At 43.9% G+C, this 25,811-nt stretch overlaps 1 protein-coding gene across 6 annotated transcripts in view; it reads right to left on the minus strand.

The window, feature by feature from the left end:
• Positions 1-25,811, minus strand: part of CSTPP1 (centriolar satellite-associated tubulin polyglutamylase complex regulator 1) — a 191,377-nt gene that overhangs the window by 40,940 nt on the left and 124,626 nt on the right. The window lies entirely within an intron of this gene.

Below are 25,811 nucleotides of genomic sequence, written 5' to 3' on the forward strand. Positions count from 1 at the left end.
ATTCACCGCCCGGGAGGAGGAGTGGCGGCAGGGCCCTTTTTGGCTGCCCACCGCCCAGTAAGGAGAGTAGAATGGGGGGAGGGGAGGGGGAAGAGAGAGCGGGGGGAGGGGGAGGGCAAGAGAGTGGGGGAGGGCAAGAGAACATGGGGCAGGTGGGAGGGGGAGGGCAAGAAAGCGGGGGAGGGGAGGGCAAGAGAGCGTGGGGGAGGGCAAGAGAGAGTGGGTCAGGGGGGAGGGGAGGGCAAGAGATAGTGGGGAGGGGGAAAGTAAGAGAGTGGGGGAGAGCAAGAGAGAGTGGGGCAGGAGGGAGGGCAAGAGAGTGGGGCAGGGGGGGAGAGAGGAAGGGCAGGAGAGAGGACCAGGGGGAGGGGGAGGGAGGGCAAGAGAGAGTGTGGCAGGGGGGAGAGGGGGAGGGCAGGAGAGAAGAGCGGGGGAGGAGGAGGGAGGGCAAGAGAGACTAGGGCAGGAGGGTAAGAGAGAGGGGTGGGAGGGCAAGAGAGAGTAGGGTGGGAGGGAGGGAAGGGGGCAAGAGAGTGGGGAGGGAGGGGAAGAGGGGCAAGAGTGTGGGGCAGAAGGGAGGGAGGGGGGAACAGCCAGCCCCAAAGAGCACACAGATGCTCTGTACGGGTTGGCTAGTCTATATATTTCATTCTCTAAGACTTACCCCTGGCTAATCCCATGTGTGGCAGCCCTCGTGAGAGTTTGGAGAGCTGCCCGATAGTCACGGGGACGGGGAAGAAAACAGTCATGGTGCCCAGCGGAGGCGGCCTGCCAGTGGAGCCATGCTGGCGGGACGAGGAGGTGGAGCTGTGCCGGTGGGAGGAGGCGGCTGTAATGGTGGCCCGGCCAGAGGGTGGGAAAGTAAACACCAGCGGCCAGCCGGTGAGAAAACAGCAGCGGCGAGCAAGAGAAAATGGCTGGGCCAAACTAGAGTCGCAGACGTTCTGCGCCCAGCCCAGAAATCTTAAATGGGGCTGAACAGTGGTAACAAAAAGCATAGTTTATATATATATATATATATATATATATATATATATATATATATATATATGTTATATAGTGTTTATATATATATATATATATATATATATATATATATATATATATGTTACATAGTTATATATATAATAATAATATAATGATATATATAATGACTTGCATCACCATTAAATGACTTGCATCGTCCACAATTTACAAAACTTTTAAAAAAATAATGTAGCCTACATTATTTTTAAAAAGGTTCTTTAAATTGTGGATGATGCAAGTAATTTAACGGTACTAGAGAAAGACATGCTGTTCGGGTACGGCCAGGTCTTAACACTGACATCAGTTTTGGAGGATGAATACAACTGAAGGAAGCCCAGGAAGGTGCGTGGCTGGGGGAGTCAGTCATGTGACTTTGCTCTGGGGGGGCCCCCAAGGCAGTGGGCGCCCAGACAACTGTCTCCCCTTGCTTTATTATAGTTACGCCCCTGTCCTGAGTAAACCCTCACCTTTTCCTTCCTTCTTCACTTCAAGCCCTGCTGGCCTTAGCCCATGTGCATACCCAATGCTGTATGATGGAACTTCCTGGTATGCCATCTCCTCTGACGGTTGCAAATGCCAGTTCTAAGGCCGAATTCTACTTTGCCCCTGCATTCTCACCATTGTCCCTGTAGGACTCTCCCAAGACTAAACAAGACCCCCTGCCATACTCAAAACTGAGCTGTGGTACAGAGCTCACCAAAGAGTACCAGTAATATAATTTTCTCTGTTGACTACCCATTATACAACAAAGGATCACCACAGTCCTTAGGGGATGTCTGCCGTTCACTGTGATTACTGCTTTTCAGTTAACTGTGATGAAGTCACTGAGGGCCATGTGGGAAATGGCATTTGCCACTGACCTATCAAGTCTGCCAAGAACTTCTCGGAATAAAAGGAGGCATTTTGGGTACATGACCACACCACTCCTTCCTGTCTCTAGGGCACTGAGGCCACAGTCCAGGCCACAGTGCTCACTGCTGTTCTACAAGGAAAGACAGAAGGATGAAGAATGATATTGGTCAGAACAAGTAAACACGAGAATTTGTGAGTGCCACAAATTACTATTTTTAAATGTTCAGTCACACACAACTTTAAGGAAGTTGCATTTGTGACCCATACAATAGGCAAAGTCAAAACCCAAGAATTGTCCTTCAAGCCTCTGAGACCACCCCTGAACTCCCAGAAGCATGGAGTAAAATACTGAACTTTGGGCTACCTGGGTTACTTTATTGCAGGACATGATTCTTGTCATTCTGTTGTACAGAATGCCATTATCTACATTGCTATTAATAACTACAGTGCTTTAAAATCAAGCACCAAAACTTCCCATTGTGAAGAACAAGGTAGCCTAATTAAGCACAGGAGCATCATATGATCTTTAAGAGAATGATGATAGATAGATACTTTATTTATGGCCAATGGACAAAACACAAGAGACTGATGGAAATCTGGGATGCCTGATTTGCAGACATGTGCATGGTGCCTATCACACATTTGGCCTTTGAACATCTGCTATAGCTTAGCTGTCCATAAGATACATTGTTGTCCCTTGGAGCTAACCAAATATATATAGAAGAGCTGTAGCACTTTCCACCCTTTTTCTTTCATTATGGCTGCTGGTATGTTTCCGGGCAAAATACAAAGTGCTGGTTATTACTTTTAAAGCCCTGAACAGTTTAGATCTGGGTTACCTTAGAGAGTGCCTTCTTCTGTATGACTCCCACCACACGTTGACGTCATCTGGAGAGATCCATCTCTAGTTACCATTAGCACATCTGGTGGCGACTCAAAACCAGGCCTTCTCCGCACCCTGCTCCTGGGCTGTGGAATGCACTCCCGGCAGAAATTCATAGTTTGGGCTCATTGTCGGCCTTTAAGAGAGCCCTGAAAACTTATTTGTTTGGCCTGGCCTTCTAAGGTTTTTAAATTGTTCTTAAGTGTTTTTGAACTGGTTTGAATGTTTTAAATTTTGTTTTTATGTTGTTTTAAGCCAATTGTTTTAAATGGTTGTTTGTTTGTTCTTGTTTTTGGTTGTTGTACATTGCCCAGTCTTTGGATGGATAGGGCAGTATACAAATGTGATAGATAGATAGATGTTGTAGTAGTAACAGCAGCAGCACACTTTCTGGAGGTGGGACTCTGAAGTGGAAATGCAACAGGGATGGGGTGTTTAACCTTTCCCCAGTTGCCACTTCTCCACTCTAACTAGCCACCCCCAATCTGCTTTTCCACCCACAGGATTCCAAATGTGTGTGTGCCAGTGTACAAACATGGTTGTAAATACAGAACTCTTATCTCTAATGATGACAGCTGTCAGTACTTCTCCAAAGGCAAAAGGACACCAACTGTGCCCTTTCCTGGAAGAGTGTGACCTCAAGACTGTGGTGCACATGCTGGTCACCTCCAGGCTTGACTACTGCAATGCACTCTATGTGGGGCTGCCTTTGTACGTAGTCTGGAAACAGCAATTGGTGCAGAATGCTGCTGCTAGGTTGGTCTCCAGGTTGTCCTGAAGAAACCATATCACTCCTGTTTTGAAAGAACTACACTGGCTGCAATAGGTTTCCAGGCAAAATACAAAGTGAGGGTTATTACCCATAAAGCCCTTAATATCTTGCTCCCAAGGTATTTAAAAGAACACCTTCTTCATTATGAACCCTGCTGCCTTTTGAGATCATCGGGGAGGTTCATCTGAGGGTGCCACCAACTTGTCTGGTAGCAACTCAGAGGAGAGCCTTCTCTGTAGTTGCCCCCGGTCTGTGAAATGCATTTCCTGCTGAGATTAGAGCTACTCCATCCCTGATGGCTTTTAGCAAACAACTGAAGACACATCTCATCAGCCAAGCTTTTAAGTTGAAGTTTTAGCTGATGTTTTTAGTTGAATTTTATTGATTGTCTTAACTTTAAATTTTATATATGTTTTTAATGTGTGTTTTTTTGGTAGGGTTTGTTTGTAAACCACCTAGAGTCTTTGGTAGTGGGTAGTATTATACATGTGTTGAATAAAAATAAATAATAAATAAAAGGGTGTCATATTTGTACAAAATATTCAGCCTGTTTTGAAAGAGGTTGAACTCTCCACTTAAGAATCTAGTTTACAGCTTGGGGTGCTCTTAGCCTGCTCCTGAATGGAAAGAGGTGGTGGCTAGGTGTACATTTTACCAGCTTTGACTGGCGTGCCACCTGCATCCTTTCCTTGAGAAATCAGAACTGTCATCAATCCACTTTATTATTATTACATTTATATACTGCTTAAATGTCTCATCTATAGGTGGTGTACAGACACACCAATTACAATAAAAATAAAATTTAAATGTTTTTAAAAATTAATAACTTGAAAACACAATTAAAATTAAACAATTCATGTCCTAGTCACTTCCAGGCTGGATTACTGTAGTGCACTCTCTGTGGGCTACCTTTGAAGAGAGTTTGGACATTGCAATTGGTTCGAAATGCAACTGCCAGGACGCTGACTGAAGTGGGCAGATCAGAGTGTGTAACTTGGAATTTATGTCATCTGCACTGTGGTTACCAGCTTGTTTCCAGGCTCAGTTCAAAGTGCTGGTCTTAACCTTTAAATCCATAAACAGCTTGGGACCAGAGTATCTAAGAAATTGCCACCAGTTGTATGAATCTACTCAACCCTTAAATCATCTACGCAGGCACTGATTCATGTTCCCATGCAGTATGAAGTACAGTGGGTGGACATGAGGGACAAGGCCTTTTCTGTGGTGGTACCAAAACAATGGAATACCTTTCTGAAGGAAGTTGCCCTTGCCCCATTGGTGTTCACTTTTTGACACGCAGTAAAGACTTCCCTTTTTCAATGGGTTTTTAATAATAAGGTTTTTAAAAACTGTTTCTCTGACTGCTACTGATCCCCCCCCCCGATCTTGAGGTGTTTTTTTACAGCTCTTTTGGCTTAATGTTTTATTATTTATGTCTCAATTTAAATACTGCCTTTCTTCCATTGTTGTATTCATGGATTTTTATTGTTGTGTTGTTTTAAGGTTCTCCCCTGTTGTTAGCTGCCTTGTGTATCCTGTTTAAAAAAATGGGTTACATATTCTGAACATAAATAAATAAAAAATCTCCTCTATTTTATCTCCAAATGAAGATATTTTAAAACAACCTCAGTGTAAGCAAGATGTATATTTAAATACTAATTTGGCTAGAACTAATTCATCTGGTTCATGAAACATAATAGGTTCATGAAACTTCCATAATCCCTAACCACAGTGGCCAATAGTCAGGGGTTATGGGAGTTATAGTCCAACAACTGGAGGGTCTTAGGTTGGTCAACCCTGTTACATGTCATATCATTCCGTGGCTGACATCCTGATCAACAAAATGGTTGCATAATAAGCATAGTTGCACTAGCGCAAGAAAGACACATACTGTAGTTGTGCTAAAAACAAGGATTGGCACAACTTTGCAAGAATTCCTTTAAAAGCAAATGAGACGTGCTGATGTTGTGCAAGTATTCTTGTGGTAGTCCAAGAATAATTTGGAACACAAACTCCAGACATAGCACAAGCAGATAGCACAACAGCTTTGTATTAGTACGACCTTTCTCAAACACTTTGTTAGGATGTTAGCCAGTAGAACTCTGAGAGTTCATCTTGTTTACATTGTCAGGATTTAAGAATCAGTTCAGATGGTCAAAATATAGTCTGATCATTAGAAAAATGCTTGATGCGTATACAGACTCTTGCCCCTCCCTTCCTCCATTTAGACACTTCAATTTCCTCCCGTATTTCCTGGTTCATGGTAACTTCATTTGCAGCGATATCTGAATTAGACAAACTAATCATTTTTTGCCTCCAAACCAGAATCAGAAACTATGGTTTGAAGTTGTTTTCCAGTTCTTGTCTGGAGGAAAACTTAGCAGTCACCATAGTTTCCCAACTGAGACATCAAAGCAAACTATGGTTACCACGAACCAGGAAGTGTGGGAGGGAACTGGATCATGTGAGGGGAAGAGAGAAGGGGCACAATGAGCACACAATCATGGCTAAACTGTGCTTTGGCTCTGTCATAAGAAATGATCTATAAAGTAACAAAAAATGTAAAAATTAAACTCTGTGCCTCTGCCACATAGAAGCAAACAGAGGGATGTGGGAAGATATTTTAATTTAAACACAATATTAGAGTTGAGTCCACAGTTAATAATTTGTATACGTAATTGTTGAGTGCTTTGATGAGCTATTAGCAGATAAATCTCTTTCTGGAGGTTTGTTTAATGAAAGATCTGAATAAAGCATATGGATTGTTTCTGTGCCTAATTTGTTGTTTAACGGTCAAGGCTAGTTCCAAAATAAAAAACAGGGGTATATAGTACTTGTGGTACTTTAAGAACTTATTTCCTCACTTTCCAAATACACAAAAACAGAAACAGCAGTTGCCTTAATTATTTCCATTTCTGAGGTTTGAAGATTTGAGAGGAACACATTTTCAGAGAAAGAATATAGCCAGTGTTCCATGAAAGACACCCACTAGCCAAGTTCTGCATTTGATGTGTAGGTTAATAGAGAAATCAAACTGAAAGAGCTACAAATCTGTCTGGCCATCTTCTATCATCTGTATTTTTAAAGAGTCACTAGCAGGCCAAAGCACAGTTTTTATTATACCTATTTAAAATAGTTTTGATCTGAGTCTTGGGCAAATAGTTGAAACTGAAAAAAGCAATGTTCCAGTGCTAAAGTGTCCTTTGTGCATACCAAGTCCAAAATGCTTGTTTTAAACCAAATTTAGATCTGTGGAGACCCAACAGATGATTCAAGGCACCCCATCATCTTGTCATCAGAGCAGCCTTAATTTCTTTAGATCTTTCTTGGCAATTCACACTTCCTAATCATATACAAACCACTCCAGCTGACAGAACCATTACGGATATGTCAAACTATCGGAAGGAGGAAATAATCTTGTCACTTTATAAGAGGTGATTACCACACTGGGATTCTGATCTACCACTTTTGAGTTTCAACATGTGGCTGGCAAATTTTACTCATGAACCACTCTGAATAGAGGGCAGGGAGCCAAGATCACCACCTAACTGGTCCCTCTGAACAGGGAAGGCAGAGGATGAAGAACATACGAGTGAACTAGAGAATAAAGCAGTATTTTATATGCCCTCCTCTTTCTCCTCTCTCAAGCAATTCTCCAACTGGGGAGACAAAGACAGGGCACAGTACAGGACGAAATTTTCTCCTTTGTGCATTCCTTATGCTTTCATCTCTCTCCTACCATGTCTTATATTTAGAAGAGACAAAAGGAGACCAGAATGGTGCCTGAGGAAAATAATTCTCTCCATTTTGTTTTTCTGTCTTCAAAAATCCCACCAAGGATGGAAGAAGGCTGGCAAATGAGGGAGTCAGTCAGCCCCCCTCAGGTGATTGGCTGTTGCTTTCTGATCCCTATGTTACTGCAACATTCATAACAGGTACATAATGGAATAAGGTACTTATTTTTTTATTTTTTTAAAAGGATAGACTGAAGAAGCATCAGGCCTGGTTATAACAGTGCATGTCTTTTTCCTTCACAAGAACACTCTGCAGCAATTCCCATGGGGAAAAACACTGTATCTGAATCAGCCCTCTGACTACTAAGGTTTGGCAAGAAGACCAATGTTTCTGCTCAATAATACTTCTTGCTTGGGGCTTAACAATCATTACGTGCAATAACTATGTCATAAAGCTTCCTCCAAGTCCTTGAGACTTGACCCCACTAGTCTGGAACAGTGCCTCTGGCCCAACATGTAATTATGAGGTCTTATAAGTAGATACTAGACAGTACAATATTTTCCTGCAAAGACAAGGAAATTAAACCTCCCAGATATCCCTTCATAACATCAAGGATAAATCTTGAGTCAACATCCATCAAAAACAAAATAAAACACAAAAGAAACACCACCACCCCCACAAAACCCTGCAATTAAAAGAAACCAGAGCTGACACACCACCATCTTTCATCCACCCTGTTATGCCGAGGATTTTCTTGGGCATAATCTACACGCCATCAGACTATTAACAAAAGGGCTGCACTGCATTCTAGGAAGAGGAAAGTGGCACTAAGCAAGTGAAGAAACTGATTCCCAGTGTGCGGGGTGTGGGGGGGCGGTGGAGGGGGGTGATGGTGAAGATGTAAGTTCCACCAAAAATACTTGAAGCCAATTATAATATCAATGAACCAGGGCAACAATTCTAAATGGCTACATGCTACAAAATTAGCTTGAGTGCACAGTGGTATGAATACACTGTGTTCCCTGAAGGGGGAAAACCCCAAAGATCCAAGGAAACTATCCTTTATGAGGGAAAGCTTTTGGCTTCAGTCCTATGATCATTCTCTCTTTTTAAAATGCTACAAGTACAACCCTTGCTTTAATATAAGAAAGTGAGTGAGTTTCCCCTCTGGCCTTCTGAGTAGTTTCTTGCCACTTTTTCCAGCGAATGTTTCAGCTAATTAAAGCGATACTTCTGGTATTGCTGAAAACAGCAGAAGACAGTGAAGGCTATGGCAATAACGTCTCCAAAGCATGATAGCAAGCTCTATCTAATTTGCAGATTAATATACAGCAAGCACTATCTAGCAGGTAAATCTGTATGATTTTACATAGGTTTTATTTCTTGAATTGTTTTTGTCCAGCTTTTCTGTTATTGGTGGTTTTATGGTTGTATTTGATTGATTTGTTATTGTATTGTGATTTTTATTATGGAAGCCATCCTGAGACATAGTGAGGGGTGGGGTAGAAATTCTTAAAATAAATATCTCCTAATCACATTTACCCACTAATTCAGAGGGTTATTCATCGACCTGCAGGATTATCTGGGTGTTACAATGCATATCAGGAGGACTGATATGGGCACCTCTCTGGGCACTTGGAGGAAATTAACAGAGTCTCTTACAACCTTCATTATAATGGCATGCCTCTCCCTCTTTCCACTATGTTTAGTTGCTGCTTCAGGAAATCTACATCCTAGGGTACAAAAACAAAGATGGGTGTCTGCAAGATATAAATTTTGTGTTTCTTGGCAAACTGCCCTTGCAATACTTTAAGGCTGTTCACATGAGCAGCCCCACCCAGGCTTGGGCAAGCCTACCTAGGAAGGGCTGCTCATGTGAACTGCTGGGTTCGGCCTCAATCCCAGCACTGTCCTCCCAGGAATTTTCCAGATTATGAGCTTTGCGCCGGTAGAAGTGTTGCAAGGTGCGACAGAATGGTGCAATGGTTTCAAACAGTGAGTAAAGGGTTGTTCAATACTTTGTGGAAGGCTTGTGGCTGTTCATATTGCTGTCCATTGCAACTTGGTTTCCAGGCAGGGGGTGTCCATATTCTCCTTGAACCGCATTATCTGCCCCTCCCTCTTGCCTCATTTTGAGCCAATAGGGTCGTGGAGAAGGTGGGGGGGATGATGTGATGTATTTTTTTAAAAAAAATTCTCATCTCTCTTGCACAAAGCCATTAGCCATCAAAGCACCGTTCAAAAATAAAAGTCTAATTGCAGCGTTGCACACATGCGCAAGCGCTACAGGGAAAAAAAACAATGAGAGGAAAGCGCCACTCCAAAACGAGAATTTACTTGCAGCGTTGCACCCTTGCACAAGCGATCCAGCAACACAAACCAAAAAAAATGGCAGAGAAGGCCCCTAGACAAACACCAGGGGAGTTGGAGATCGGGTGGATTTTGAAAAAGAGGGTTGCAGCAGGTGAGTCAAGTCCCCCTTGCTTTGCCCCCAAAAAGTGGTGAGCAAAGCAAGCCCAGGCAGAGCTTCTTGGCTCTTAAGCCTCCGTCCACTGCTCCCCCTTTGCACAATTTAAAAATAAGAAAAACTGAGGGGGGGGGGGATAAAGAGGCAAATAAAACTGAAGTGGGAACGAGTGATATGGACAGATTCCCCCCCCCCATCACATGAACTGTTCAAACCACGCCACTTACACCAGGGCAACAGCGTTGCAACCCTCCCACAACAGAAAAATACTGCTACTTCCCTGCAATGCAGATGCAACACTCTAGTGCTGCAGGGCAGCAATAAAACCCGAAACAAGGCACCAGAAATACGGATGGCATCTCACTGCAAGTGATGTTGGATCATAGGCAGTATGGAAGTACACTTAGCAGACATGCTGTGAAACTGTTGCAGCGTGTAATGAGGAAAGTGCCCTAGATAGCTTGAGTTTTTGACCTGACCATTTACCTGGGTTGAAGGGCACAAGTGCACACAGCCCAAGCAGACACAGAGTCGGGTGTCTAGAGAGCCCAACTCATGGGGGAATCCCCCAGTGCCCCAATGCTCCTTGCGTGGTGCACTGTGGGATTTCTACAGGCCAGGCAGTGTTTCCCCAGCCTCCAGAATGCCGCACCACCCACCACAGTGGCAATCATGTGTGCAGCGGCAACGGGAGCAAGATAACTGTGTGGAGGAAGGTAGGTACTCCTGCCTTCTCCCCAGCCCTCCATAGCCACCAGCTATTTTGGTCATGTAAACTACCTTTTTGAGTAGGTATTCAGCTGACACCACTGCGAACACAACAAACATCTCAAGGAGGACAATAATATGAGAGGTTTGGGCTTGACATTAACTTCAACAGCAATTGTCTGTTGCTACTACTTTAAATAAAGATTTTTAGCATTACATGAACCAAACTAGCAATGAAATGTTCCTCCTTTGCTCATCTGATTTTCCCATACAGATCCAACAGGAGGAGCCAGCACAGAGCAGCAGCGTGCTTCACAGAAAAGGAGAGACTCAGAACTGGGAATTCATTTCCTTACAGAGCACTGACCAGCCTGACTCAATCAGTAATAGAAAGAGATTGGTAAGTGCACTTCAAGAGGTTTGCCCTGTCTCAGGATTGTGATTTCCCCCCCAGATGACTGACATACTGATTCAGTACAAATGTAACTGTCACTTATACCCATAGTGGCTCTCCAAACACCTGGAATAATAGGTACTTCTTCTATAAAGCATTACTTATCATTGCAGGAAAGGACAACATTTATTTCCTCAAGTCAACAACGTCTCCCATTTCCCACAAAGACCAGAGATTCTCTTCTTAAAGTATAAATTCAGCATTAATATGCTATGTTCTCCATTATGTTTCTCAGTGTGAAGTATTTTATCTACTTCTAGTAACAGTTGCTGACATCTGGACTAACACTACATAACCTCAAGAGGGGAGATTCTTGACAATCTCCCCTTTCCTCTCAAGCAAGCCCACTGTGCCTCGAGAAAATATGTCCCTGAGGGATGTATTTATTTTCGGGAGGCACAGTGAGCTTCAAGGGGAAGGGGAAATAGTAGAAAATTACCCCTCACATGACAGCACAGCATCAGTGTGGATGATTGTTGAACATTATCCCTCTCCCCTCATGTGATGTGTGAAGGAATGAGGCCCAGACTTCTTGGGTTTCTGTAAATAAGCCCCTGTATTTGTTTCCCAGACTATGGGGGGGGGGAACCTATGTTGGGTAGCAGCGATATAGGAAGATGCTGAAAGTCATCATTTCATAATGTGCAGGAGATGGCAATGGTAAACCCCTCCTGTATTTTACCGAAGACAACCACAGGGCTCTGTTGCCGCCAGGAGTCTACACTGACTCGACCGCACAACTTTACTTTTACTTTATTCTTGTTAATATTCCCAAACCTCTTCCTGTAAATAAGCCCTAATAAATGAATTGTATTATATTATATATCCCCCAAACTTCATCATTGTAAATAGGATTCCCTGGTTGCAAATCCCTATGCATGGAGAAGGCTGGCAGGGTCAAAAGTTCATACTTGTTTCACTTTTGGTTTAGCATTTTGACAGCTGGTTGGGGTGGAGGGGGGGAAAGATTTTTTTAAATTGAGGGATTTTTTGTTTGTTTTAACTGGATGGCTTAAAAAACTGTTGGGCCAGAGAAACTGTATACAGTAGTCCCTCGACTTACAAACTACTCGACATAAGTATTTTCCGAGTTACAAACGGCAGTTTTAGATCCGGTTTTAGATGCGGTTTTTTCGACTTACAAATTTTTAGATGGGGTTTCCTCGACTTACGAATTTTACATGCGGTTTCCTTGACTTGCCTGCCTGTTTACTGCCTGTTTATTCTTGAAAAGAAATGTTTCTGTGCAGTTTGCAAGCCTTACTGGGGGTCTGGGTCTTTTTTCTAGGCTCCAGAACGCATTAATCCGTTCCCAATGCATTCCTATGGGAAACCGCTTTTCGACTTACGAATTTTTCGACTTACAAATGTGCATTCGGAACGGATTAATTTCGTAAGTAGAGGGACCACTGTATATGGGGAGTGTTTTGAGAGGGAGGTCAGTGAAGTCAACAGAGTCCTGAGAGAGAGTCCAGAGAGACAGAGGCCTAGAAGATGGAGAAGTCAAGAGTCTGCTGGAGAGGACTAAGGAGTACAAGACAGTGTGTCTTAGAAGCCAGAGAAGTCAAGTCTGCTGGAGAGAGTCAGAGCTGAAGGTTGAAGAAGACAGTCTCCTGGAAATCAGTCTGCTGGAGGGAGAAACCCAACTGAAATCACTAAGAAGAAAAAGAAGAGCCAGGCTGGATTGAGCCCCAGACCTGTGCTGTAATTAGAACCATCCAGCAAGCCAGAAGCTGACAAGGAAGCACAGAGGACTCTGAGTAGGGACCAGATAGAGTCAGGTAGTAGATGTGTTTTCCCAGTTTTAATTTTTTTCTAACCTGCTCTGTTAATAACTGTTTTGAATTTGTATTTTTTTGCAAAAGTAATGTTTTAGTTGAACCAATTTTTCTAAAAGTAAATTTTCTTGTTATTAAAAAAAAAAAAGAACCTTGTTGATTGTCTCCACCCCATGTCTCCACCTCTGCCCCATGCCTTTCCTCACTACTGAGGGTTTTTTAAGGGTATTTTTTGAAGGGCTGTTGTAGTGGACCCAGCCATACCAAAAGTCCACTTGATGGCAGCTGTAAAAAGGTTATGATGGCTCAGCATTAATTAGTCTGGATGTCAGCCACAATTACACCAGCACAATTTCATTATTTATACCACTTGTCAACATATGTCCCTTATTGTCCTCACTGAGGACTAGCTCACACATTACATATACACTGCTTGTACCTATGAGGTATACTTTTCTCTTTGGCCTGATGCATGAGAGGAGAGCTGGTCTTGAGGTAGCAAGCATGACTTGTCCCCATAGCTAAGCAGGGTCTGCCCTGGTTGCATATGAATGGGAGACTTGATGTGTGAGCACTGTAAGATATTCCCCTCAGGGGATGAAGCTGCTCTGGGAAGAGCAGAAGGTTTCAAGTTCCCTCCCTGGCTTCTCCAAGATAGGGCTGATGAGAGAGATTCCTGCCCGCAACCTTGGAAAAGCCACTGCCAGTCTGTGAAGACAATACTGAGCTAGATAGACCAATGGTCCGACTCAGTATATGGCAGGTTCCTATGTTCCATGTTTTATCATTTTGATTTGCCATGCTTTTTATTGTAAACTTGCTTTTATTATGTTTTTCATATTTTGTAAGCCACCCTGAAACTGTCATATCTTTAAAATGTATAACAATGTATCCAATAATTATCTATAAGGACATTATTTTTCTTCTTCTACCATGTGTATATTTCACAGGAAGCCAGAAAGAATTGTGATTCCTTGTACTATGATGGTGAAAAAATGTGTGTTCCTCTCACACACTTTATAGGTGTACACTGTGAATATACACTGAGGCTATTCTCATGATGGGGGAAAACCGGGCTAAAGAAGCCCAGCCCAGTTTTTCCCCATCATGAGAACTTGCGGGTGAGCCTGGTGGTTCTCTGGTGGCTAGCCCGCCAAAGCAGCCCTCCCCTTAGCCCAGGTTGGGTTTTCTGATCGTGTGCTGCCACGGTGTGGCTCCATGCCATGGTGAAACATGAGGAGTCCCCCACCAGGAGGCTGCAAGCAGCCTCCCGGGTCCAGAGGTCTCTCTAGGATCCCCTGCGCGCTCACGGACCCTGATCCCCACCGCCTCTGTCAGCTCCGTGATGGAGCTGGCAGTTGTGTGGAGCACCTCCTTGTGTACATATTAAACAAGTTGTTCTAGTAAACACTAATCAGCCTACTTTCCTTTCACTATCTCTACATCTGGACTAAATTTATGCAAATCGAGGTCAACAAGTTAGATCTCTTATGCCATCTTGGATTGGGGGGTGTCATCATTACAAACTGCACCACTGAGGGGTCCCTGTGTGTCACTCACTACAGCGGTTCCAAATTTGATTCAAATCAGTTAGACAGTCCTCAGGTTAGTGCATTGTGCCACAAAAGTTTATGAATCCACCATCTTGAATTGGGGTGAGTGACATCATCACAAACTACACTACTGGGGCATCCCTATGTGCCCATTCAGCTGTAGCAAATTTGGTTCAAATTGGTTAGACTGTCCACAAGTTAGTGCACTTGTGCCTCAAATGTTTACATGTCCACCATCTTGAACTGGATGACATCATCACAATCTTCATCATTGAGGTGTCCCTATATGTCCCTACAGCCGTAGCAAATTTGGTTCAAATGGGTTAGGCAGTCCACAAATTAGTGCATTTGCGCCTCAAAAGTTCACGTGGCTGCCATCTTGGACTGGGATAGATGACATCATCACAAATGACACCATTGAGGTGTCACTATGTGTCCCTACAACTGTACCCGATTTGGTTCATATTGGTCCAGGTGTTGTGAAGTTGATGGGGGTTGGGGAAAACACACACACACAGAATGCCGGGTGATTTCATAAGCCTACTGGAAAGTAGGCTAAAAATGGCAACATATAAAATATCCCTTAAGGAGGTCTCTCCCCTTCAGGTACTTTCTGTCTTTCGTCTACAGGCTGAGAGGTATGCAGGTGGTCCACAGGGGAGTAGCAAGGTTGGAGTGGGCTCTGGGACAAAGAGTAAAGATGGGTCTCTCCACCTCACCTTCAGAAAGGTGCAAGAGAGAACAAAGAGCAAGCTGTCATCCAGTCAGGGGAGGGCTCCTTTGGGGGCCCAGGGGCATTTGTCCTTCCCCACCCTTGTTCAATTATACTTACACCCTGGTCATCTGTATACTCTCAGCTGCACACACAGATGCAAAAATCTCCCTTTAATAAGCAGCAGTGAAGTGGACTAGAAAAGAAGCCTCAGTTCTCCTTATGAACTACATCAACTTGCAGAATCATTCCACATATTCTGAATAACAAATAAAGATCTCTGTAGCTTTTGGTATATGACTTCTGTCAACTATGGCCCAGCTTAGACCATAGCTTATTGGAAGGCACTGCAAGTTGCATGGTGGAGGAGCAGGTGCCTGCCACCCCATAATGTAACATGCAATATGGACATTCCACAGACCCATACATACAATGGACTGATTCGCACAATCTTTCACTCTCAAAAGAGGGTTAAGTGTCTGAACCAGGCCTATGAGTCAATAGAATCTAGTTAAGTAATAACTAGATGTAAAAGGAGAAAGGCATTACAGACATGAGAAGAGAAGCATTAAACAGATTTTACTATGCTAGTGTCACATTTCTTTGTCTGAGATTAGGACTAAATATAACCCAACTATTTGATCAGGGTAATAACACCTGACATATTATGCTTCAGATGGCACATCACTCTTTCATACCCTTCACTCTTTAATATTTTATTGAAATACTAATTGTGTGCTTTACAGATTAACCAGATGAGAAACTCTGCAGCAAATATAACTAAATTCAGTAAACCAAAACCCTTTTGTTTAAGATGAGAGTTGATGCTTTACATTTTCACATGTGCTCTAAAAAGAATGGAAATTGCAAGTTAAGGTGCCCATCTTAACTTCCACACCACATAAGCTGTAAAGACTTTGTACAGTCTGGTATATGATGATGGCTTTAGAAATGAGGCTCCATACACCCACACTTTGCCTTGATCAGAGTTAAGAACATAAGAACAGACTTGCTGGATCAGGCTGAAGGCCGATCTAGTCCAGCATCCTGTTTCACACAGTGGCCTACCAGATGCCTCTGGGAAGCCCACAGGCAAGAGCTGAGGACATGCCATTTCTCCTACTCTTCCTCCCCTGCAACTGGTATTTAGAGGCATCTTGCCTCTGAGGCTGGAGGTGGCCTATGGCCACCAGACTAGTAGCCAATTATAGAGCTGTCCTCAATGAATTTATCTAAACCCCTTTTAAAGCCATCCAGGATGCTGGCAGTCACCACATACTGTGGCAGAAAATTCCACAAGCTGATTATACGTTGTGTGAAGAACTACTTCCTTTTTTTGTCCTACATTTCTTGGCAATCAGTTTTAACAGATGATCCTTTATCAGAACCAAATCCTTGGTTCTAGTGTTATGAGAGGGGGAGAAAAACATCTCTCTATCTAGTCTCTCTACACCATGCATGATTTTATAGACCACTATCATGTCTCCCCTCAGTCATCTTTTTTCTAAACTATAAAGCCCCAGATGTTGTAGCTTTACCTAGTAAGGAAGGTGCTCTAGGTCCCTGATCCTCTTGGTTGCCCTCTTCTATACCTTCTCCAGTTCTATAATGTCCTTTCTGAGGTATGGTGACCAGAACTGTACAGCAGTACTCTAAAAGTGGCCGTAGCAATTTTATTTTCAACTCCTTTCCTAATGATTCAAAGCATGGAATTGGCCTTTTTCACAGCTGCCACACAATGAGTCAATGCTCTCAACTAGCTGTCCACCATGACCCCAAGATCTCTCTTTTGGTCATTCATTGACAGCTGAGACCCTGTCAGCATATAAGTGCAGTTGGGTGTTTTTTTTGCCCCAACATGCATCACTTTATACTTGCAAACACTGAACCGCATTTGCTATTTTGTCACCCACTCCCCCAGTTTGGAGATATCATTTTGGAGCTCCTTGCAATCTCTTTTGGATTTCACCACCCTAAATAATTTGGTGTCATCTGCAAATTTGGCCACCTCACTGCTTACTCCAACTTCTAGATCATTTATGAATAAATTAAAAAACACTGGTCCCAATACACATCTCTGGGGGACCCTACTTTTTACTTCACTCCATTTAGAAAACTATCTATTTATACCTACCCTCTGTTTCCTGTCCTTCAACCAGTTTCTAATCCACACATGAATCTGTCCCCTTATCCCATGACTGCTAAGTTTTCTCAAGAGTCTTTGATGAGGAACTTTGTCAAAAGCTTTTTGAAAGTCCAGATATACGATGTCAACTGGATCACCTTTATCCACACACCTAATGACACTCTCAAATAAACTTTGATGAGGTTGATGAGGCAAGGTTGATGAGGCAAGATTTACTTTTGCAGAAGCCATGCTGGTTCTCCTTCAGCAGGGCCTGTTCTTCTACATGTTTAACAATTTTATCATTAAGAATACTTTCCATCAATTTGCCTGGAACAGTTGTTAAGCTAACTAACCTGTAATTTCCCAGATCCCCCCTGGATCCCTTTATGAAAATCGGTATTACATTGGTTATTTTCCAGTCCTCCAGTACAGAGCCCGATTGTAAGGGATAAGTTATATATTTCTGCAAGGAGGTGAGCAATTTCACATTTGAGTTCTTTAAGGACTCTCGAGTGGATGCTATCTGGTCCTGGTGATTTCTTAATTTTTAATTTTTTCCAGTTTAGAACGTTGTCTCTTGTCACCTTTCTCTGACTCAGTTATTTAGTCTCTGCCCCTGAGAAGCCCAGTTCAGGGACAAGTATATGCTATCTGACTCAGTTATTTAGCCGCAGTCCCAGAGAAGCCAGGTTCAGGGACAGGTATACGCTCAGTATCCTCTGCTGTGGAGACAGATGGAAAGAACTCATTTAGCTTCTCTGCAATCTCCATATCTCCCTTAATAATCCCCTTCACTCCCTCGTCATCTAATGGACCAACCACCTCCCTGGCAATTTTCCTGCTTCTGATGTATTTAAAGAAGTTTTTGTTATTCCCCTTGATGCTTTCAGCTGAATGTTCCTCAAACTCTCTTTTTGCCTCCCTTATTTTCTCCTTGCTTTTTTGTTTTTTTGCTAGAATTTGTGTTCCTTTCTGTTCTCTTCAATTGGGCAGGCTTTCCATTTCTGGAGCAAGTCTTCTTCCCCTTTATAACTTCCTTGACTTTACTTGTTAACCATGCTGACATCCTCCTGGATGTGGTGGTGTCTTTCCTCCTTTTTGGTATACAATCTAACTGGGCTTCTATTATTATGGATTTAAATAGACTTCATGCATTCTGAAGTGACTCTTCTGAATTTCCCTTTCAGTTTTCTTTTCACCAAACTCTTCATTTTAGAGAAGTTTTAGATGCATCGGACAGAAATTCATCAGAGGCATCTCTAGGAAGTGATGAGGGAAACAGCACCTGTTAAATGACTGTTTTGATGCATCCCTCCCCAGCCCAATGTCCAACATGCAAAGTGTGGTTGCATAGAGCCTCATTTCTAAAGCCATCATCATATACCAGACTGTACAATGTATTTACAGCTTATATTATTATTATTTATTATTTTATTTAACATATTTTTATACCACCAAAAGGTATGTCTCCAGGTGGTTTACAACAAAAAACAGAAAAGTTAAAACATTAATTAAAACAGATAAATGACAACAGAGAAATTAAAACACTGGTTAAAATAAATGACAACAAAAAGCTAAAACATTACAACAATTTAAAACCTTAAAACAATATTTTAAAACAATGTTAAAACTATTAAAACAGTATTTAATTAAAAGCCTGGGTGAACAAAAGCGTCTTTAAAGATTTTTTAAAAAATTATCAGAGATGGGGAGGCTCTTATTTCAGCAGGGAGCGCATTCCAAAGCGTCGGGGCAGCAACTGAGAAGGCCCGTCCCTGAGTAGCAACCAGAGAGGCTGGTGGCAAGTGAATATGGACCTCTCCTGATGATCTCAATAGGCGGTGGGGTTCATGACAAAGAAGACATCATATGGCACACCCTCTGGTCTCCTTCCGTTGTTATTATTGGATTTTATTTATTTATTTATTGTTGAATTTATATACTGCCTTTCATTAAAAACAATCCCAAGGCGGTTTACAAAAGTTAAAACACATATAATAAAAATGACAGTTAAAAGTATTAAGCTAAAAATATAAAAACAAATCTGATTTAAAATATATAATATACAAACACAAAAAACTACACATGGATAAAAACACACAGAAGCAGCAATAAAACAATCATGTAAAGACCTGGATAAAAAGCCAAGATTTAACAAGCTTTCTAAAAACTGTGATGGAGTCTGAGGAGCAAATGGCCACTGGGAGAGCATTCCAAAGCCTGGGGGCAGCAACAGAGAAGGCCCAGTCCCACGTGCACGACAACTGAGCCTCCCTCATTGTCGGCACCCGGAGCAGAGCCCCTTCAGATGTTCTTGTCAAGTGGGCAGAAACCCTTGGGAGCAGGCAGTCCCTCAGGTATCCCGGACCCAAACCATTAAGGGCTTTAAAAGGCAAAACCAGCACCTTGAATTGGACATGGAAGCACACTGATAACCAGTGCAGCTCTTTCAAAATAAGTGTGATGTGATCACATCGGGCAGCTCCAGATAGAACCCTAGCTGCCGCATTTTGTACAAGCTGCAGTTTCCGGATATTCCTCAAGGGCAGCCCCACATAGAGCGCATTGCAGTAATCCAGCTGCGAAGTGACTAAGGCGTGGGTAACTGTGGCCAGATCTGCCTTCTCAAGAAAGAGATGCAGCTGGCGCACTAGCCTAAGCCGTACAAAGGCACCCCTGGCCACCACCTCCACCTGAGCTTCCAAAAGCAGAGCCAGGTCCAGTAGTATCTCCAGGCTGCGTACTTGCTCCTTCAAAGGGAGTGCAACCCCATCCAGAACTGGTAAAATCTCCTCATCCCGATTGGCTCTCCTACTGAGATTGGCTCTCCTCCGTCTTGTCTGGATTCAGTCTCAGTTTATTAACCCACATCAAGCCCATCATGGCCTCCAATCCCTGATTCAAGACATCCACCGCCTCCCTAGGATCAGGTGACAAGGAGAGATAGAGCTGAGTGTCATCTGCATATTGCTGACAACTCAGTCAAAGTCTCTGGATGACCTCTCCCAGTGGCTTCATGTAGATGTTAAACAGCATGGGGGACAAAATCGAACCCTGCAGGACCCCACAGGCCAATGGCCATGGGGCCGAGCAGTATTCCTCAGCACCACCTTCTGGACCCTCCCCCCAAGAAAGGAACGGAGCCATTCCAACACAGTACCTCCAATTCACATACTCAAGAGGCAGTCCAGAAGGATACCATGGACGATGGTATTGAAACCCGCTGAGAGGTCCAGCAGCGCCAACAGGGACACACTCTCCCTGTCTAGCTCCCGGCGAAGGTCATCCACTAGAGCGACCAACGCAGTTTCAGTCCCATTTCTGGGGCGGAAGCCCGACTGAAAAGCGTCCAGATAATCTGTATCATCCAAGACCCTCTGCCACTGGGATGCCACCACATGCTCCATCACCTTGCCCCAAAAGGGAAGGTTAGATACAGGTCTATAGTTGTCCAGGTTGGAGGGATCAGCTTTTTAAATAATGGTCTTACCACCGCCTCCTTGAGGCATGATGGCATCCTGCCCTCCCTTAATGAAGCATTAATGATCACCTCCAACCATCTGCCTGTTCCATCCCGGGCAGCTTTTATTAGCCATGAAGGGCAAGGGTCAAGAGCGCATGATGTCACTCACACACTGCACAGGATCTTGTCCACATCCTCAGGCCGCACCAGCTGAAAAGAATCCAACACAACGGGAACAGATGGTACCAAAGGCACATCTGCCGGAACTGCCAAAACTCTGGAGTCCAGGTCAGCAAGGATGCAAGCAACTTTATCTGCAAAGTGGAAAGCAAACTGATCACAATGGGCTGTAGATGATTCCTCCCCCATTACCTGGGGATCAATGTTTTTTGCCACACGAAACAGCTCTGTTTGTCTGCACTGAGCAGATGCAATGGAGGCGAAGAAAAAACATTTCTTCACCGCCCCCCCACTACCACAGAGTAGTCCTTAAAATGGGCTCTAGCCCGTGTTCGGTCGGATTCGGCACAATTCTTCCTCCAGCGTCGTTCCAGCTGTTGTTCAAGTTGTTTCATCGCTCTAAGCTCCGAGGAAAACCAAGGAGCCAAACAGGCTCCACTAAGCCGGAGAAGGCATTTAGGAGCAGCCATGTCAACAGCCCGGGTTGTCTCTCCATTCCAGATATCAACCAGGGCCTCGACAGGGTCACCAGCTCTGGACACTGGAAACTCCCCGAGGGCTGTCTGGAATCCAAGCGGATCCATAAGCCTCTAGGGGCAGACCATTCTAATTGGTCCATCACCCCTGCAGAGGGCAGACAGAGCAGTCAAACTAAACCCCACCAGATGATGATCTGTCTATGACAAGGGAGTTATCTCAAACTCCCCCACCTCCAGATCATTTATTCCCCGGTCGGCAAAAAATAGATCCAGAGTGTGTCCTGCCATGTGGGTAGGGCCCGATACCAGCTGAGACAGGCCCATGGTTGCCATGGAGGCCAGGAAATCCTGAACTGAACCTACTAGGGGGGCCTCAGGGTGGACATTGAAATCCCCCAGAACAATAAGTTTGGGGGAACCCAAGGCCACCTCCGAGACCACCTTCACCAGCTCAGGTAGGGAGACTGAAGTGTAGCGGAGTGGTTGGTAAACCAGCAGAATCCCCAGCCTATCTCGGAGGCCCACCCTCAAGGACAAACACTCAAAATTCTGAGATTGTTTGACTGGGACCCTGGAAATGGGGAGGGTCTCTCGATAGATGACTGCAACGCCCCCTCCCTGACCCTCCAGGCGAGGCTGCTGCACACTCAGGAAACCTGGAGGTCAGAGCTGAGAGAGACCAACCCCGCCCAGCTCATCCAGCCAGGTCTCCATCACACATACCAGGTCAGCATGCTCATCCACAATCAGATCGTGGATGAGAGAAGTTTTAGCATTAACCGACCTGGCATTCAGCAGCAGCACCCTAATCCTCAAGGGAGTGAAAAAAGGAACAGGCCTCAGTTGCCTGGACCATTTTCCCCTGTAACGGCCAGCCCAACTCCCACCGCCAAATCTCCCTCTGCCCGCTACCAGTGGTATTGCTGCCCCCACACCAACTCCACTTTCCTGCTATCCCAGGCACATTCCTCACTGGTGGGAATAGGCACTGCTCAAACTGGTGGGAGAACTGTGCCAGGGAACTCTGTACCAATGGTCTTTCACCTGAGGCAATCCTCTCTGTTGGTTTGGTCAGGGCCAAAGAACGTATTAAACGAAGGATCTGGGATCCTGAGTTTCAGAAATATCTGTCGAGGACATCTAGGTCATTCCACCTGCTCAGTGGTGGGATGAGAACTCGCCCAATAGATTATCTATTCCTTCTTACTTTCCCTAAACATATATAGGCCTTCTTGAGGGCCTTCGGAACTTTGGCTGGTAGATATAGTAGAAGTCAATTTGAGCAGAGATATTACCCCTGTAACTCTGATGAGATTGAGTCAGTTGCACATGAGCTCCTGCGGAATGTCTTTTATATAGATATTAGGCAAAGGTTAATTGACCCTCTCTTACACAACCTGTCAGGTCAATCGGATGAATTCTACAACAAATATTTGCTAATAGATGTGAATTCATCTATCACACACACAGTTACAAAATTCTGTTGTTCTGCAATATGAGTTCGTCACACTCTGCTTGTCAACCCTCAGAGTTGAGCAATTATAGATCTGTTTCCAACGTCCCATGGCTGGGGAAGGTAATTGACAGGGTGGTGGCCTCTCAGGCGGGCTTGGAGGAGACTGATTATCTAGACCCATTTCAAACTGGTTTCCGGGAGGGCTGAGGGTTGGAGACTGCCTTGATCGGCCTGATGGATGATCTCCAATTGGGAATTGACAGAGGAAGTGTGACTCTGTTGGTCCTTTTGGATCTCTTGGTGGCTTTTGATACTATTGACCATAGTATCCTTCTGGAACATCTGAGGGTGTTGGGGGGTGGGAGGCACTGTTTTAAAGTGGTTCCACTCCTACCTCTCGGACAGATTCCAGATGGTGTCGATTGTTGCTCTGCAAAATCTAAGCTTAAGTATGGTGTCCCTCAAGGCTCTGTACTTTCTCCAATGCTTTTTAACATCTACATGAAACTGCTGGGAGAGATCATCAGGGGATTTGGAGCTGGGTGTTACCAGTACGCTGACGACACCCAGATCTACTTTTCCATGTCAACTTCTTCAGGAGCTGGCATATCCTCCCTAAATGCCTGCCTGGAAGCAGTAATGGGCTGGATGAGGGAGAATAAACTGAAGCTGAATCCAGATAAGATGGAGGTACTTATTGTGTGGGATCAGAACTCTAGAGACGATTTTGATCTACCTGTTCTAGATGGGGTCACACTTCCCAAAAAGGAACAGGTTCGTAGTCTGGGAGTACTTCTAGATTCACACCTCTCCCTGGTTTCTCAGGTTGAGGTGGTGGCCAGGGGTGCTTTCTATCCACTCCGGCTGATACGCCGGCTGCGCCCGTTTCTCGAGATCAATGACCTCAAAACAGTGGTACATCTGTTGGTAACCTCCAGACTTGACTTCTGTAATGCACTCTATGTGGGGCTGCCTTTGTACATAGTCCGAAAACTTCAGTTGGTTCAGAATGTGGCAGCCAGGTTGGTCTCTAGGTCATCTCGGAGAGACCACATTACTCCTTTACTGATGGAGCTACACTGGCTGCCAATAGGTTTCTGGACAAAATACAAAGTGCTAGTTGTAACTTACAAAGCCCTAAACAGCTTAGGCCCTGGGTATTTAAGGGAGTGTCTTCTTCACAACGAGCCTCACCCCCCACTGAGGCCATCTCAGGAGGTCCATCTCCAGTTACCACCAACTCATTTGGTGGCTACACTGAGACGGGCCTTCTCAGTCGCTGCCCCGAGATTGTGGAATGAGCTCCCTGCTGAGATACGATCCTCCCCATCTCTGGCAACTTTCAAAAAACACCTGAAAACCCATCTTTTCACCCAAGCTTTCTCAGCTTCCTAAACTTTTTAGGTCTTAATCTCTGGTTTATTTTTAAATTGTTAAATTGTTTTAAGTTTTTGTAAATGTGTTTAACTTGTTTTATGCTATTGTTAACCACCCAGAGAAAAATGTTTGGAGCAGTGTACAAATTAGATAGATAGATAGATAGATAGATAGATAGATAGATAGATAGATAGACAGATAGATAATGGTTAGATCCAGTGTACAGTTATGTTATTAATATGGTTATGTTTAAAATTTCATATTGTTTTAGATGTTGTGATATTGGTCAAAGACCGCAATAAAGACTGACTGACTGGCTTATATGGCACAGACGTTAAGATGGGCACGTTAACTTGCAATTTCCATTCTTTTAAGAGTACAAGTGAAAATCTAAAGCATCTTAACTCTCATCTTAAATGGAATATTTTTGGATTACTAAATTTCCAGACATTTTTAAAAAGCAAATCTGATTTGACACTATGGGGAAGAGTTCACGCAAACTACAAGGTAGAACTTCCTGATGTTCAACACCAAAAACTTTGGAAAACCTCCAACTAAAATAAAGTCACACTCCCTACCCACCCCCTGAAAAAACACAATTAAATAAAACTAGTTGGGCCAGGCACAGAGCATTTGCGCCTCTAGTTCTCCCCGCCTGGCTGTTTCCTCCTCTCCACCTGTTGCTGTTGTAGCTTTCTCTTACCCGTCCTGTCTCCAGCCCGCCCCTTAGCCATTTCTTTCCTCCTCGTGCCCGCCCGCCTCCGCCACAGTTTCCTCCCCGTCCCCGCCCACCTCCGCTGCCTCCTCCCTGCCTGCCTCTGTTGCCTCCTCACTCTCCCACTGTCCGGCACCATTGTTTGCCTGCCTGCTGCCGCCGTTAACTCCCAGCCTGCAGGCCGGCTGCCCATCCCCATCGCTATCGTTCCTGTCGCTATCCGGCAGCTCTCTGAACTCTCGTGAGAGCTGCCACGTATGGGATTAGTGATGGGTACATCTAAGAGAAATAAATATATAGATTAATGGATTCAGTGACAGTGTGATCCCAATTCATGATTATTCAACACTGAATAAGAAGCAGGTAACTTATGTTCACATTAAATCTGTATTTCATTTTTTTCCCTTAAAAAAGCACACACAGAGACAATTATAATTAAAAATAACAGATGCTGTAACAATCGTGTTAAAGATTCTTTTCCCAGAAATTTCACATAAACCTCACAATTCTGCTTCATTTAATTTCCTTCAGGATGGTGTTATCAGCAAAATATTAGTAGGCCTTAAGCCAATCTGACTGAAATATAGGCCTTAACCCTCTGAATTGTACCCCTTTACCATATATAGTGACTCATACTCTGCTTCATGAGCCCCCTAGAGAACAAAAGCCCTTCACTTCTTGAAACCCAAACTCTTTAAAAGGATGGAAACCTATAGGAGCCCTTCTTTTTCTCCTTCCTTCACTCAGGACACGAGGGCCTTGAGCAGCAGCCCTGCCCTGCTTTCTAAGGCCTGTTCTCTGGCTACAGTAGAGCTCTGAGGAGCTGATATGAGCTCTTCTGGCCTTGGCTCTTCTTAAAGTTGTGGCATGTTTTAATGATACTTATTAGTGTCTGTCTCTTTTCCTTCTGTCTAGAAAGTAGTATATTTTAAAAGTTGTACACAAGTACAACTGAGCATAGACGGAGTAGATTTATTTATTTATTCTTTATTTTTCTTTATAAACCACTTTGGAAACTTTGTTGAAAAGCAGTATATAAATAGTAGTAATAGCAGATTTTTTCCCCTTTAAGC

The sequence above is a fragment of the Hemicordylus capensis genome, chromosome 1, assembly GCF_027244095.1.
Source record: "Hemicordylus capensis ecotype Gifberg chromosome 1, rHemCap1.1.pri, whole genome shotgun sequence".
NCBI classification, from domain to species: Eukaryota; Metazoa; Chordata; class Lepidosauria; order Squamata; family Cordylidae; genus Hemicordylus; species Hemicordylus capensis.